Raw genomic sequence first — 17,108 nt, forward strand, 5'->3', positions numbered from 1 at the left:
AAGGAAGAAAAAAAAGAAGTGGATGTGAGCAGATTTTTTCCCCGAAAGGTGCTATTTCCTGACTAATAGACTAATTAGTTCGTAAATAGTTTGTAATATGAAATAATGTGTTTGACTGGATCAAAAACATCGGCATCACAGATGAAGGCGTATTTAGGTTATACGACAAAACATTAATAAAGACTAAACAATAGTGACTGCATGGCATATGCAGTACTATCCAGCCGATCAGTTCACAAGATGCGACATATGAAGGACATTAAAGGTCAATATACCTCGCATACAGTTCACAAAAAGTGCAGAGTTGTAAAATTACCACGGGCTACCATTAGTGGCTTATCGGTGCCTGCAAGTAACTTAACCTTCACTAGGAAAAATAGCGTTAATGGCATGCTCTGGGACAAGCATACATCGTGTACATTTGAAGTAAATCTACAAGGAGCGTTTGTTCTTCTCGAGGGCAATGGCAATATTGAATGCAACCTGTATATATAATAACATTTTTGTGAAAAAAGCGTATTGTTATGATCGTTTCGCATTGTTGGAATAGATTATATTACAGAACAAGGCATGACTGGATCTCTTAATCTGTGTGTAAACTTTCCCTCATCCGTCCGAATCAAACCCACACGCTTATGGTCCGAATGTACGGAAACGTTGGCTGATGAATGATTCCGGGTAAATCTCGTAGGATGCCTTGCTCTTAGTGTCTCCTTACGCCTATAAAATGCGTTAAAATGAACCGCTTTAATATTTACTACCGTTCTCGATACGTTCGGAAGACAAAATCACTTCCTCGTTCATTGAGGCTGATTTCAGCACCATTGCAGGCGGACAGCTCCCGCTCCATCCCAAATAGAGAAAAAGCCAAACGTTCGCGTTCCACTCACATAAAGGTCATAATTACCTGAACGGCGATTTCAAATGTCTCGAGAGGCTGATTAACTCCTGAGAAAATGAAAGTTGTGCAGCGATGATACAGCGAGGCTTTAACTGCTCGTTCCTAACATCTCTGGTTTCCAGGCAAAAGAAGGACGTCCTTGTTTCTCGTGCTTAGAAAGGCAGTGTGAGTGTCTGTGAGGGGAACTGCAGCTGCCGCTAATAAAGGCACTCACTGAATCACATGGAGAGCTCCCATATGAAGCGTCCCATGTTCTGAGCGATCTGTTTTAACGACTGTGGCTGTCTTAATGTGTCCTGCTACATATTCCCATTATACGTTTGTGCCATCCCAGCGCAAGGGTATGAGCTTATTTAAAGCACATTGCTTTAGAATGCAAATGTCTTGTCGCATTTAAATGGGACATGCACGAAAGGTTACATGTGTAGGCTTTGGTGCAATGCATTTAGTTTTACGGTACGGTATGATTGACTGATTTAGCCCCCGTTTGCTTGGCCTCACCTCGATTTGTCCTTGAAAGCTGTTGGATGCGATTCTGTATGCGTTTTCCTGACAAAGCATGATTTCAAAAAGTGTGGCCGATATATTTACCCTAGAGCGTGATGAGTGCTGGTGAAGTGGTACAGATGTACTTCGGGTTTCAGATAGTAGGTTCATTGTTGTGTGCAATTAAATCATCTTTAGTGAAACCATCTAAGCCACCAAATCCAAGAATGGATGCATTAAAGCAGGTCAAACCTGCTACTGTGTGCATCATTTGCGAGATATTCCCTATTAGATCATACTAATAGTTAATTTACCTTATTCGGGTCTACAAACACCTGTAGGAATAAAAAACTATCCAACACATATGTCTTTGTTTCCGAGGTTTCTGGCTGTCCTGGAAGGAGTTATGGTTGATGAACCCAGCTGTATAGAGAAGTTGTGATGAAACAATGGGTTAGCTGGAATAACCAGGAGTTCTGTCTTCGTAAGGTTGAGCTGAAGGTGATGGTCATTCATCCAACTAGAAATGTCATTCAGACAGGCTGAAATGTGAGCAGCTACCATCGGGTCATCTGGTTGGAATAAGAAGTAGAGCTGGGTATCATCAGCGTAGCAGTGATAAGAAAAGCCATGCTTCTTAATGACAGAGACCACATATAATAGACATGCTTTGTCAAATTCAGTGATTAGTCCGATGCCTTGTAAACATAACTTCACTTCCAGACTTGTACTCTCCAATTTCCCACCAACTTTGAAGCTGCTGATATTTGGGTATGGCTTGTAAGTGTAGGCAGCCATGATTTAGAAATTACCAATAATACATGCCATGAGATTATCATGGCTATATCTGTTATTTCTGAAACCTTCTCTGCATTTTTAAAGCCAACTTGATCTAAAAATGCTACAGGTAAAGTGTCATATTGTAGCAGAATTTACATTGCACGCAGTAGTGATGTATCATCTTTATGATTTGACCGTCCTCCCTACCCTTCTGCACTGAAATATTTTATTCTGCTTTGTATTCAAATCCACCCATTTGTACTGATGCCAAAAGAGAAAATGATTCACATATGGGGGAGTGAAGGCTGGTAATAACCTGGATTACAGGACGCAGTGGGTGTCAGATTCCCTGGGAATTTTGAAGTTGACATTTTGAGACATTTTGCCTCCCACCGCGCAGTTACAAACAGCAGTGGAGAAGCATTCAGCCTTAATCAGCGTTCTCGCCCACACAAAAACCTCCCAAACGCTAAACACCGCCTAAATACGTTACTTTCTGACCAACAGCAAGCATACAATAGTGATTAGGATGATCGCAGTGATGATCATGATGAAGCTAGGTGGTCATATTTTTCGAACAGTTGCATTCTTGCTTTTTTTCAAAAAAATTCAAATGTATCAATTAATGCTACCTCCTTAAATCTGCTCCTTAAATTAGAGATTCATTCCCCACATCTGTGTTTATCTGTGTTGGCTCTGTCTCTCATTTTAATCTAAACACATTAAAATGTAACATGGCTTTGGGGCTTAACTGAGCAGCATTATCAAAACAGCCTGTCACACTTTTTCAGCATTTGATTGCTTGTCTCTATTTGTCGAGTCATTGCTACCTAGAATTGGAGATGTCTTTCGAAAATTGTGACATTAGAGTCACTAACCAAACATCAATCTTCTTCATCTTTGTCTAATGATGACAGTTACTCAGTGACACACACTTTCCCATTGTAATCAAATAGTTTGACATTTATTTAAACCTGATTGTATTTCATACTGTATTTTCAGACAGTGTTCAGTTGATTTTCCCCAAGACTGTGCCAGCTAAAGTACATAGAATTTTTAATGTGTATCATTTTTAATAAGCAGCAACTTCCAAATAATGGACAAGTAACCTGAATCAACTTATTATTGGGTAAACAACATGAGTAGCTTTTGATTAAAACTCTTGTGTCCTTAATCATGAGCTGTTGCCATGCCATGTTGTTTTCATTTTTTTAATCATGCCACAGTCAATTAAGGGAACAGCCTGTACTTTAAATGGGTATTAGCAAAAATCCCAGTCTGCAAAATTGTCTAAATCATGAACTATAGAAACTGAAACGCCCACACATCGTATTTTATAGCAGGTACCACATCTTCAGCTTTCAAAGAGAAAATAAGAGATAGAGAGAGGCAGAAAAGACAAAAGTGTTTACTGAAGTAATGGATGTTCTGACTCATCGTTCCAAAGAAGCAACACAGATCCTGGCTTCTAATCTCTTATATTAAACGCTCTAATTCTGAGGATATTTTCAACAGTTTTCGGTGTCCTAAATAGTAAACTGTGACTGCAGTGCTGTTGTACTAAATGTGTATGCATCATGCGAATTAAGTAATGTCTCATGCGCAAACAAGAAGTCTAAAGGAACCCTGCAAGTTAAAAAAAAAAAAAAAAAAAAAGGAAACAAACCAACACACAGGTGTAAGTATATATACAGAGCAATCTGCTTGCTCCCAAAATGAACTGAATTACCCTGAGTAAGCTCAGTACTCCATCTGCACTTGTGTTCATTGTTATTTCTTGGTAGACCATGTGCAGGTTTGCAATAATGACTGTGGGTAAGTGGACGCTGAGAGACCCCTAAGTACAATGACTGCAATTTCCCATCCCTCCTGGTTCCTTCCGTTTGCCTTCTGGGAGCACTGTTTTCAAAGCTGTACGTCATGAGAAATAGATTAGAAAAGGTCGTTTTCCTGAATAAACTTAATTTGCCTCCAGGCTACAACTTGGTGTGTGATAATCAGATGTGGGACAATCCTTTTGTTTATTCTGAACAGATGAAAAATTGTCTTCAGATGCACGCTGAATCCACCTGCAATTTCAAGAAGATGGAAACTGGAAAAAGCATAGTTTGCGTATGAATGAAAGGTACTGTGTACTTTGCACTAATTCATAAAGGGGCGAGTAAATATGAAAATCATTTACTCACATGACTAATGGTCCATAATGATAGACCAATTCAGGTCTCTCACACAAAACTGGGCTACCTATTTACAACAGGACAAAATGTTAGTCTCTGAGGTGGATTTTTGTCTCTCTAACCATCTCAAAGTTAGCCTGATCGCGTCACATTCCTAATAGGAACACTGAGCTGTTCACTGTACTCTAAAGGTGTGAATTTCTACTATATTTTGTAACTAATTGCTGTAACTAAAAGTAATTTTTCTAAGCAGTTCTACAGTAAAATTTATATTAAATGGAGTTCTATTGTATATTTGTAGGTTTTTGTTATAAGAAATTAATGTTAAAGCTTGTAAAATCGTGACAGTGTGAAAACAAGTTACTCCTTGTTATGTAGTGAAACAACACTGGCTGATATTCATACATTCTATCATTTTTATCTCTGTTAGAGTGGAATACAACAGTGCTGAGCTTCACATGGTTTTGTTGTAACATGTCCCCAGATAATAAGTGTATTCTGCTGTCTTGTGTCTTTTTCTTCTTATAGTTCCTTTCTTTGTCTCTCTTGTTCCCTCCCTCTCTCTTTCACACTTATTACATCTCAGGATTCTGCTTGTGACTCAAACTGTCATTTGTTTTCATTAATTCTGTCATAATTCAGCAGTCTGAAAATAAGGAGCCTTTCAAAGAGCTAAACCTGGAGCAGACAATTTTGCTTTGATGCAGAATTTTTTTTTTTTTTTTTTTTTTTTTACATGACAATTTATAGTTAAATCATGATTTCTGCAAGAAAACATATTTAATGCATGAATATGTATGTACTCATTGTTAGTAAATGACAGCCAATGTGTTTTAAGCATTGAACTTTGTGCAATAAACCGATTTGGTGGAACTGTTCATGCTTTGATTTATATATTTATGTATATATATGTGTGTGTGTGTGTGTGTGTGTGTGTGTGTGTGTGTAATATGTATGTGTATATGTATGTGTACCTATTTACCAGGACAAGTACTTGCACAGAGTATAATTGCTTTATGTGTCATTTACAAAAGGTTTGTTGACAAACTACTTCTATTATATTTTACAATGCAGAAATGACAAAGGATGTAAATAACAAAACCACTGAATAAGATGACCATGTGCCTTGCACCTGTCGCTGAAAAATTGTTGTCATTGCAGCTTGTTGAAAGTAATCACGTAATCATAATAAGAATCACTGCATGCTCTGGGGAGTCAAGTGTACCTTTGACAGTGCAGTTTTCCATTAACGTCAGCAGATCTGTCTCCCTCTCGCACAATCCAGCCACCATAATGTCTAATTCTGTTTCTCTGTAGTAGCAGTCTGTGGACACAAGCCAAGCATCATCGCAACTTTAACAGTTAAGACCACATGCAGTGCATACTTAATTTTTAGTGGACTTTATGAAGAATTTCAGTTCAAATGTTAAGAGGAGACTCCACCTTTTTTGACCCGTGTGTGAAACTGACCTAAAGACTTTCTAACTTACTAAATCCTGCTGAATTTCTATGCTACTTCAGGGTGGTTTATGGTAGAACTAGTTTATCATTTTAGCCATTTTGTTCATCATCTAGACCGGCACTAACTCTCCATCCAGCTGGTCTTTTCAGCAGGTTAGCCATTGAAAAGAAGTAAGCAACATCTCATTCCCTGACCACTTATCTCTTGCATATACCACAACACTTCAGATATAACCTGATGGCACTAACACAACAAATAAAATGAAGAGAAGAAGGTCATGAAACCTGTGACTAAGGAGAGAGGTTTATTATTCCCAACACAGGTGCTGAAATTAACTGGCAGTGTGAATTAGATTGATGGCCGGCTGACCCACTTTCAGTGGTGTAACATTAATTATCTTTCCCCTGAAGAAGTAAGATGAGACTGATGAGACGGCTTTACAATGTAGTATGAGCAAGACTTAAAATATCAAGGCCAAGAGAAAAAAAGTGTATTATGTTTAAAAGTTATTTGAGGATATAATGAATAGCTGATACATTTATGCAACTGCTAGTGGCTAGTGAGGATGTAGGCCTTTTCCTGGCAAAATGATATCCAGGTGATGAAAAGTTACCATAAAACTGCAGCTGCCATCATTATGCTAGGAAAATGGGAGAAAAAAGGTTTTGGCTCATTTTCTGCATGAGTAAAACTGTGTTTCATAAGATCAAATAGAACAACAAGAAATAGTGAGCCATACATCTCTGCAGTCAAAAGAGAAAAAAAGATTAGGGCATAGAAAAAAAAAATATATATATATATTTTAATTTCATGTGCACATGGCATCATTGTTAAAACAGGCATATTTGTTCTTTAATATGAAAGAGTGACTAAACATTTTACGGTGAAAAAAAAAATGATGCTTAAAATAATGTCTATTTGATTTTTAAAATGCTGCAGCATTTAAAGAATCCCAAGTGCACTCTTGATGCAAAGTCTGTTCCAAAAACTAGGCAACATACTTGTGTACAGTATATAGCCTTCTTTAGGACAAATTCTGAGGCAAAATCACATGTAAATGAAGATGGAAATCCAAAAACAACTGCATTTTCACAAGCTCAGTAAAAGATGGCAGACAAGTCAAGAGGTAATTTGGATAAACATATTTAAATGTTATTAACAATTAACTATTTTTCACTATATTTAAGTGCATTGATTATAGTACAGTAGATTAGTGTTAGCAGCATTTTAATGTTTTTTGTTGCTTTTGTTGTTGTTGTTTATTTTGTTTTGTTTTTTGCTTCATATGTGTATGGCAACTTCAGTAATGTTGGTGCCCTTTTTCAGTGCATTCGAGTATAGTCACTTATTAGAGCTGATTTCAGTTAGGATGTCTATGTAGGCAGCAGACAGCAAGGTAGCTCACTAGGGTTTGGAAAAGAAATATAGGGCCCTATCTTGCACCCAGCGCAATTGACTTTGTACACCGACGCATGTGTCATTCCTATTTTGCACCCGCGCAAAGCGCGCTTTTCCCTCCACAGAAGCACGTCGCTAAACTAGTGAATGAACTTGCGCTCCCTGGGCGGTTCAGCGCAAAAAAGGAGGCGTGTTCTGGCGCAAACGATCCCTGGTGCTATTTTGCTGTTCCATTAAACAATTGGGCCACTGACCAGAAAAAACCTAGTCTAAAGTCAGTGGCGCGTTGCGCGTTGTTCATTATGCTATTTTAAGGGCGCATGCTTGACCATAATGTATAGCGTGCACAATGCGCATACACTTTGCTCATGTAATCTACACAGATGCAACAGTTATTTTTGCAAATCATAAATTGTTACACTAAAAAATATTAACACGTGAGATGACGGAAATCATTGTGGTGTGCCACCAAGATGAGAAAAAATAGGCATAAATCTAGCTTACAAATTATTCAGGCTAATTGTAGTAATTAAGGATCAGACCTGTTGGCCAAATAGTGGCAAGACATATGTGTATATAAGGACATCTGACAAATTGTGGCTATTTCCTCCCACGCCTGTTTAACCGACGCTATTTTGGGTGGGTTTCTCCCATCCCCATACAACACAACTTCTCTGTCTTTCACTGCTCTTACAAGAACATCAGTCTCCTCGGCTGTGAACCGCTCCTGGCGTGCGCCTGGTAAATACGCCATAATAATAGCAATCCATAATGGAACTTGCGCACCTGCTTTTAAAGGGAATGTTGGATGACGCTCTGATTGGTTTATTTCACGTTACGCCCAAACCACACCTATGAATAATGAAGCTACTTCAGACCAACCCATTTTAGATTTGCAAGAGCCATTTATCCCGCCGGGAAAATAGCAACAGCGCCGAGACCCGCCCACAAAGTTACTTGCGCTTCGCGCTTTGACACTTGCGTTTCAGATCGTTAAAATAGGGCCCATAATGTCTGTATTTCTTTGGGCTCTACTTTCCTGAAAAAAAAGGTTCCGAAAATTGCAAGTTGCTCAGAAAATGGAAGTAACTTCCACAAATAGTTACATAGAATCGGTAAGTAACACTGAATTAATTTTATTTACTTTGAAAAATCTTTTTTTTTTAATGTTTGAAAAAAGATTTGCAAATAAGGTTTTTATTTTTATTATTATTATCTATAAAATACTATTTATTATACATACATAATTTATACATGTAGTTCAATCCAATTTTAATAAAATGTTAAAAATAGAAAATAAATATTTGACCTAATACATGTGTTATTTGTATGCTAATTAGAGTACAATGTCATCAGCTAAGCAATGTGTTAAACATTTGAAATGAAATGTTGACTTTTACAATGACAAAATATATATAAATATTTTCAATATAGTTTCAGTTACTGTTCAAACACAAAGGTAGCTCAAGGAATTTTGGAACAGACACCATGTGTTAAAAAGTGAGAGAGTGAGAAAAGCCACAAGAAGCAAAACAATGGTGGGGTCACTGCTTAGTAAATCTCATTAAAAGCCCCAGGGTCATCACAAACCTCAAACTGATCTGAGAAGTGGGACATGATGGCGTTCTTCTCTCTAATGAGGAGAGAGAAGGGCCTGAAGCCTCCGAGAGAAGCCAGCGTCTGGCACTCTGTCTCTGCGGCACATAGAGGCCTGTCACACAATCTCTCCTGCTCTTTTCATCACTCCCTCTTTCTCTCTATTCCTTTTCTTACATATTCATTCACACACACACACACACATTCGTTGAGACAAAGAGAAGCAGGAAACCTCAGGACTGAGACTAGTCTGTGTGATAGACTCGCACAGTCTCAGTGGGGCACCTCATATAGTTTCACTGTGGGATCTGAAACCGATGACCAGTTTAATGAGCTTGTCTCTCTTTCTTGCAGCTTGCAGCCTTTTCCCAGAACACATCAGGTATGTGAAATGAACCGGTGTTACAAACAACAGTATACTGAAATTTTGTTTTACGATGACACATTTCTATCGACACAGTAAAAAGCATTTACACTGAGGACAGAATGGAGTCTCATATTCAGTGAATTGTGGTCAGGAAAAAACATTGTAAAATTTCTCTGTGCATTTCCGCTGAAGATTTTCAGTGGCATACTGTATTACTTAACAGGTGGAGTATTTCAGAAATGCATTTAGCTATTAAATGCATAACAATGCAAACTGGCCTTCTTCTTCTTTCATTAACCTACCACAACAGATTAACTAGTATGACTGCTGCATTGGTTCTAGCTGTAGTCTACTTTATTTCTGGACCATGTTTAGTAGATTTACTGAAAGTATTACATTTTTATTGACACTACAATATGTCTTTTGTACCCTCTGCTGCCTGCTGTAGTGCTGAAGAGGACATAATGTTCCTCTAGTGGACTTTAAAAGGAACACAACAAATTACAGCAATATAAAATAGCATTTTGAATGAATAAATTGTCATTGGTGTATAGTATATTCAAAACACTGAATGGTCACTGTGTTCACTCTTATGAATACAAATACATACTTGGATGCATATCCAATATATGGATCATAATTATAAAATACAATCTGGATCACATCCTCTCAACGTGCATACTGTTTTCTGGATTTTTTTTTTTTTTTTTTTTTTTTTTGCTTCATATGTGTATGGCATATTCAGTAATGTTGGCGCCGTTTTTCAGTGCATTCCAGTATAGTCACTAAATGTTTAAAAAAAGATTTGCAAATAAGAAGGTTTTTATTTCATTTATTATCTATAAAATACTATTTTACTACTATTCATAATGTATTACTTAACAGGTGGAGTATTTCAGAAATATAAAATAGCTATTAAATGCATAACAATATGGCTTTTTCATTATATGTTCTCTGGAAAGCATGAACAAATCAATCTTGACATCATAATTAATCTTGTTTTTAATGAAATTTCTAAATATTTTTTTTTAAATGTCTATATATAATATTTTAATATTTTAGTCTTAATATACTATATATTTTTTTAGACTTTACATTTCACGTGATGCCATTGAGCTAGCAATTTAACTCTTACAATCTCCTCACTATAAATAATATTGAAAAAAATGAAGGTTGTAAAACCCGTGCACCAAACAGTCTCTGGTAAACTACATACAGTATTGATTCATTGTGCTTCACAAAATGAGAGCAGCAGCTACGGCAGGTCATAGCACCTCAGAAAATAAAAAGACTGTCCTATAAATTTATGAAAGGACAAAATTCATTCTGTTGAACTGTTTAGGTCATGTCTTGAAATGTAGAAAGTATGTTACTTGATGCTTAATTTCTTTGTTCAACACAGCAGATGTGAGTTAGACTTAAAATCTCTATACAGGGCCAGCGAATCTCTGAACAGATGGGGGTTTCACACTATGAGATTCTTTTTACAGGAAATGATGCATATAAGATCCTGTCTTCGATTGCTCTTAATTGTCATTATGCTTCACTAATGTATAACTTGACATAAGAAACATGAATTTTGCTTTTGAACTCTACACTGAACACCTCTCAGAGCAAAGTGAAGAGCTCAACTTGGTAGCTCAGCTTGTATGGCCTTTCAACACAGCATCCTCACCTTTTTATTTAAGATCTCCCCATAAGTCCATCTCCATTGTTGCTTGCTCTCAGTGTGTAAAAATTATAACATCCTGGAAAACCAACTGACTTCCTGCTCAGTGCTGCCAATGTTCCATATATATGGGAGTCAAACTACACTGGATGCACTGAATGTTTTTGATTCACTAAAAAGAACCAACTCGTTAATATCAGTTCTTTGGGAATCAAACTACATTTGCAATTTATGTTGTAATTCAATAAAAGTAACCGACTCATTAGAGACCTAAATTCATTTAGGTATCAGGTATAAATGTTTTTGATTCACTAAAAAGAACCTTACCTACTTTTAAGTCATTTGGTTCTAACTACACTGATAGCATGTAAGTTTTGATGCAATTAAAATAAGCAGTTTATTAGAGTCATTTGTTGTACGCTGATTCAGTAGCGGTGTTGCGCTTTGATTTATTCCCATTGCCAGAAGTATGAAAATGTAAGTCATTTGGTTCTCAAACGACTAATCTTTACAGACTTTACAGACAAACTGCAGCACAACATATTGTAATGGCTTAAAAATACTTCTGCTAAATCCTTATTCAATCATCAGAACTTGATTCAAACTTCTCAACTGGCCTTCTTCTTCTTTCATTAACCTACCACAACAGATTAACTAGTATGACTGCTGCATCAGTTCTAGCTGTAGTCTACTTTATTTCTGGACCATGTTTAGTAGATTTTCAGGCTGTTTTACTGAAAGTATTACATTTTTATTGACACTACAATATGTCTTTTGTTCCCTCTGCTGCCTGCTGTAGTGCTGAAGAGGACATAATGTTCCTCTAGTGGAACACAACAAATTACAGCAATAAAAAAGAGCATTTTGAATGAATAAATTGTCATTGGTGTATAGTATATTCAAGTCACTGAGTGGTCACTGTGTTCACTCTTATGAATACAAATACATACTTGGATGCATATCCAATATATGGATCATAATTATAAGATACAATCTGGATCACATCCTCTCAATGTGCATACTGTCTTCAGGATTTTAAAACACATTACAGGTCTGCTTAAAAATATCAGTAGCAATAATTTAAAGAATAGATAGCTTGGTATTATTGTATATCCCAGAATGGTCACTGTGTTCGTTTTTATGAATACACATTGAGAAGCCACAGGGCATGAGACAGAAAATCTAATATACGGATCATGTCAGAGGAAAACAAGGCCTCAGATGAGAGGTGAGATAATGGAACGGAATAAAGAAAAAACAAAGCACAGTTTATTTTTCTTTATAGCTGTGGCCTGTGGCATCTACATCAGCTGCGTTAGAGTTTACAGTTCAGTTAATAACATCTGGAAGCAGTTCCAGGGTCAGTGGATATTCGCAGCTCAGCTCAGACACCTGTGTACTATCCTTTGAAGTAATACTGGAATCTGATACACTGTAAAATAAATATTAAAACATTATATCAGTGAGGAGTTGTCTTATAAAGGAAATTGTTCAGTATTACTGGAGCAACAATGAAGTTCTAATGAGTTCTAACAATGAGTTCTAATTTCTAATATTTGAATAGACACCTGCACCATTATTTAAATGAGCTTTAAACTAATTTTTCAGTGCAAGATAAACAATATGCAGAATTAGAGCTCTGAATTATATTATTATTTTTATTATTATATTTCTTTGAAATAGAAACATCTGGCTTTTACTAAAGACATTTTATGCACCAAATATAATGGCAGGAAATTCTATGCTAATAATATACTGTTGAATGATATACAATACTGTAAAAAAAAATGTGAGGGCTGGTAAGGTTTTAAATGCATTAAAATAATGTAAAATGTAAAATAATTTCATAATACTAAATAACCCTAATTTTAATACATTTTTAAAAATTATTTATTTCTGTGATGCAAATCTGAATGTTCTGTATCATTACTCCAGTCTTCAGTGTCACATGATCCTTCATGGTCATTCTAACATGTTTGTTGTTCAAGAAACATTTCTATTATTATTAATGTTGCAAACAGTTGTGCTGCTTAATATTGTTGTGAAAACCATGATACATTTTGTTCAGGATTCTTTAATAAATAAATTAATATAGTTCAAATTAACAGTATTTATTAGAAAGGAATCTTGTGTAAAATTATGAAAGTCTTTACTTTTGATCAACTTAATGCATCCTTGCTGAATAAAATTGTTATTTTATTTCTACAAACAAAATCACACTGATGGCTTTTGAATAGCAGTGTATTATGTATAGGCAAGTACAGGTAAAAGCTAATGCACATTACTGATGTGGTTTCACTGTCTTATGTAATATGTAGAAACTGATGTATATACAAAGAGCACAAGGGCTATATTGGGTAATTTTACATAAATATTTTATAAACGTAATGTTTAATCAGTAATCATGAACTGACATCTTTGCATCTTTTATGTATATTGGGAAAGGCTTCAGATTTCTGCCCGAGCTTCAAATGTTTTATTAAAAATTGGAAAAGTCTGTGTTTTTCTGTAAGCCGGTTGATTTTCACATTTTGTTTTTGTCCAGCAGGTATCAGCACTCATGTGCTGGGAGGTCTGCGCCAGCACTGGCATTGTGGGAAAACTCCTGCTGACTAACAACCTGCAGTTCAACTCTGAGTGATTGAGACAAACATTGCACACGGTTTTCAGTTTGGTTAAAATGAAAACTCTAGTTTTCAGTTTCAAGTCTTTTCCGTTAGCGGTTGAAGGACAAAAATTCAGGCAAAAATAAAAAGTCTGTCATTATTTAGTCTATAAAACCTGAAACTGTTAAAGAACTTCTCAAGTCTTCTGGATACAGTACTTAACTCAAACATCAAACAATAGCACATTCACAATAACAATGCCAAAAATGTAATCTCTGTGAATATGTGGCAATTTTCTTCAGTTCCATTATTAGTAGGTTACGTAACTAGTTGAAACCTTTTGTCCCTTTAACAGCGTGTGATAAATAGCTGCACACAGCCGTTATGCATAACATGATATTCAATACATAAGCATGTTGGAACACATAATTACCAAAATGAAGTGGTTCCATTTCAGTCATTAATATAGTCTCTGGGCCACAAAAGCCCCCTGACACATTATAATTTCACCATGCCATACCATACAGTTCAACTGTATAATCTGGAGCACATGTATACTTTTGATTGTCTTTCTGTGCCAACTACTGACAGTACAGAATCATATCGAGTCAGGTCACGTTTATTTAAATTGCACTTTATACAACACAGATTGTTTCAAATCAGTTTCACATAAATAAAAAGCAAAATAACAGAATTGATGATCCAAACTTCAAATATGAGACAAATTCAGATTATTCAGCTCGATTCAATTCAGTGCTGATTCAGTTCTGTTCCGTAACAGTGTCAGTGTTGCAAAACTCATCAAATCTGAAACAAAGATGATTAAGCATTAAAGCAGCTCTAAAGAAGCCAGCAATGTCATCATCCAGCTCAGTTCAGGTTTTGTTCTTATCCAATAGTTTCAGTGCAGTCAAATCAATAATGTTATCAAATATTCTAACGTAAAACATTTTGCTATCCTTTAAAAAAGTTTCGACTGGAGGATAAAATCAGCTCTCAGACCGTCCATGGATGTTACATGACAGATTCACCTCTTTCCCCTGTGTAAGTGCTGGAGGCTTTGATGCTGTGCCTTTTCTATTGATGTCAGTGTTTTGAGAAAAGTCAGGTAACACTGCCTTCACACGCAAAAGTTTGCAGACTTTCATTTTGCACTGCTGAAGGTTATACGTTGCATAAAAGCAGCTTTACAGAAAATCATGGCGTTGATGTTTTTAATCATTTTTGAGCTGTCTTTGATACCAGTCCAGACAGTTGCTTCTGGCTTTTTATCCATTCCATCAGATAATCTTACCCTTCCAGCCTCTTCACAGTATTGATTGTTTCTTATTTTAACCACAAAAAAAAGAAAGAAAGAAAGAAAAAAACATCTATTGGACCGTAATCCTGGAAATACAGCTTATATTTATATAGCTTATATGTCAGGATTCCTACATATAAACACAACACATATATATATATATGCTTTTAAATAAATAAATGTATGTAAACTCATACCTCTAAGATAAAATCATGCAATATATATGTGATTTAAAATGCCAGTTTTCACTGCAAGCTGCTTCCATTTTAAATTTGTATGAAGATTATCTTGCTTCATCCGTTGAGTTATCTATAGATGCCTGTTTGGTGCACTGATTCATCTGCGCCCATGAGCATTTAAATATATTAAACTGGATACAATGGTTGTAAACAATTTACTGTGCAGTGCCTCCATTGTTTTCCGGTGAATTCATTCAGATATTGGTTTCAGTACAGTCAGAGAGAGTGGTATTACTCTGTGGATCTGTAGAGTTAAGTGCCAGCCAGGGGCTCTTCATTTTTCCATCAGCAAAAAACATAGCTGCTCATCACACTGGCCTTCGTTTCCTCTGAAAATGATCGATCACTGACCCAATGCCTCCTGCTCTCTTTCGTTCTCCCTCCCTCTGTAATTATCTCCTTTTCCTTAACTCATTGAACCATTTCATGTGTGTGTACTGGGACGCAGATGGAACTCCTACTCACTTCAATAAAGATAAAAGATAAAGCTTTGATGTATAGAAAATAGCAGGTATAGTGATTTGGAATGGCAGCACACATTTATTCACCATATTTTTTACATCAAATAGCATTCTGGGATGCTACCATTTAATCATGTTAAACCATGAGAAAATCCAGCAAAACCCTGAGCATATTGTAAAACTTTATTTAAATCAATGCAAAAACATACTGTATTGGTCTCATGGTTTATTGATGGTATCAAATATTGTATTTTCTGTGAACCATATATCATGTCATTGTTGATTTATTCATTCTGATCGGTTGACAGAGGTTCAAGTGTTGATTAATTTTCACTGCGTGCATGAACATGAAGTAGTAGATGCGTTGATTGCATTTTAGTTCTATATCATTGAAATATTGAAAATGAAAGCTAATTAATACCTGATTGCAGGATCTACATGAAAGAATAGAACTGGAAAGATATGTCTTTGAAGATGACTACACAACACAGATGCTGCTTGTAATTCTGATGTATGTCTATGTGAATGCATTAAGAAGAAAAACACCAATAGACTCAGTTGAAATGACTCCGGGGAAATGCAGTCAACGAATAGATGAATGCACTGTGTAAATTAAAGTGATAAAGGGTGCAGTTCTATTACCAGGCAGAGGAAATCTACTACAGTGAGCCTCAGAGGGAGTGCTTTTGTACTCTGAAGAACTGAGTATGATAAAGCAAGCCCCCAGCGAATGAGCCTACAGTACGTCATCAATGCCATTGTATGCACAAGTTCTCATGTGTTCTCACAAGCTCCATAAAACTGTTAGCGACAAGTCAGTTTGACACCAGAGCTCTGTAAAAACGGCATTCCAATGAAATGCATAAGATCTGCTTGAAAAGGTCTCAAGTTCATGTGAATCATGTTAAATTTGCCTAATCTTTATTTTAATGTCAGAATGAACTAGAAATTGCAATTTTATTTTCTTCTTAAATGAGAAAAATGTAAGCATGGGCTTTATTTTGTCCATCGGGAATAGTCGCTAATGGAAGGGTAGTTATTGTTTTGAATTAAAGATCAGAAGGGCACACACATAGGTAAATTATTTATACTGAATGCTGCAGTATTCCACAAATAATAATGATAATAGTAATTTCATGGGGACTCTATGTCTACCCATTTTAAATGAATCATTTGAACTGGTTGACAAAACTTCACCATGATTCATTGATGAATTTAAATGGATAGTTCACCCAGAAATGAAAATTACCCCATGATTTACTCACCCTCAAGCCCTCCCAGGTGTATATGACTTGGTCTTCCAAGCTTCGTAGTGGCAGTGAATGGGTGGTAATATTCAGTAGTCCAATAGAAGTCTAATAAACGGTGTCCATCCATCATAAAATGTGCCCCACACAGCTCCCGGGGGTGAATAAAGGCATCCTACATCATCCGCTGGAAAGTAACACTCTTGTCTATGTGCATATGACAGTTATTGGAACCTAGACATTATGGTTTATAAAGGTTTACATATGGATATTTTACTTAAGAGGCATTTATTATTAATTGGCTTAAGAAATTTCTTAAAAATCCCTCCCACTGTAATATTATGACTAATTATATTTTCTCTAAAGTTGCTGGCCTGAAATTTCTCTCACTCTGTAATCATGTTTCAAAGATCCTTATC

At 36.1% G+C, this 17,108-nt stretch overlaps 1 protein-coding gene across 1 annotated transcript in view; it reads right to left on the reverse strand.

The window, feature by feature from the left end:
• Positions 1 to 1,160, reverse strand: part of LOC128027774 (complexin-1) — a 44,977-nt gene extending 43,817 nt beyond the window's left edge. Inside the window, exon 1 of the mRNA XM_052615636.1 lies at positions 908 to 1,160. The gene's annotated coding sequence lies outside the window, so the exon portion shown is untranslated. The remainder of the gene's footprint in view (positions 1 to 907) is intronic.
• Between the last annotated feature and the right edge of the window lie 15,948 nt (positions 1,161 to 17,108).

The sequence above is a fragment of the Carassius gibelio genome, chromosome A14 (genome assembly GCF_023724105.1).
Source record: "Carassius gibelio isolate Cgi1373 ecotype wild population from Czech Republic chromosome A14, carGib1.2-hapl.c, whole genome shotgun sequence".
Classification (NCBI taxonomy): Eukaryota; Metazoa; Chordata; class Actinopteri; order Cypriniformes; family Cyprinidae; genus Carassius; species Carassius gibelio.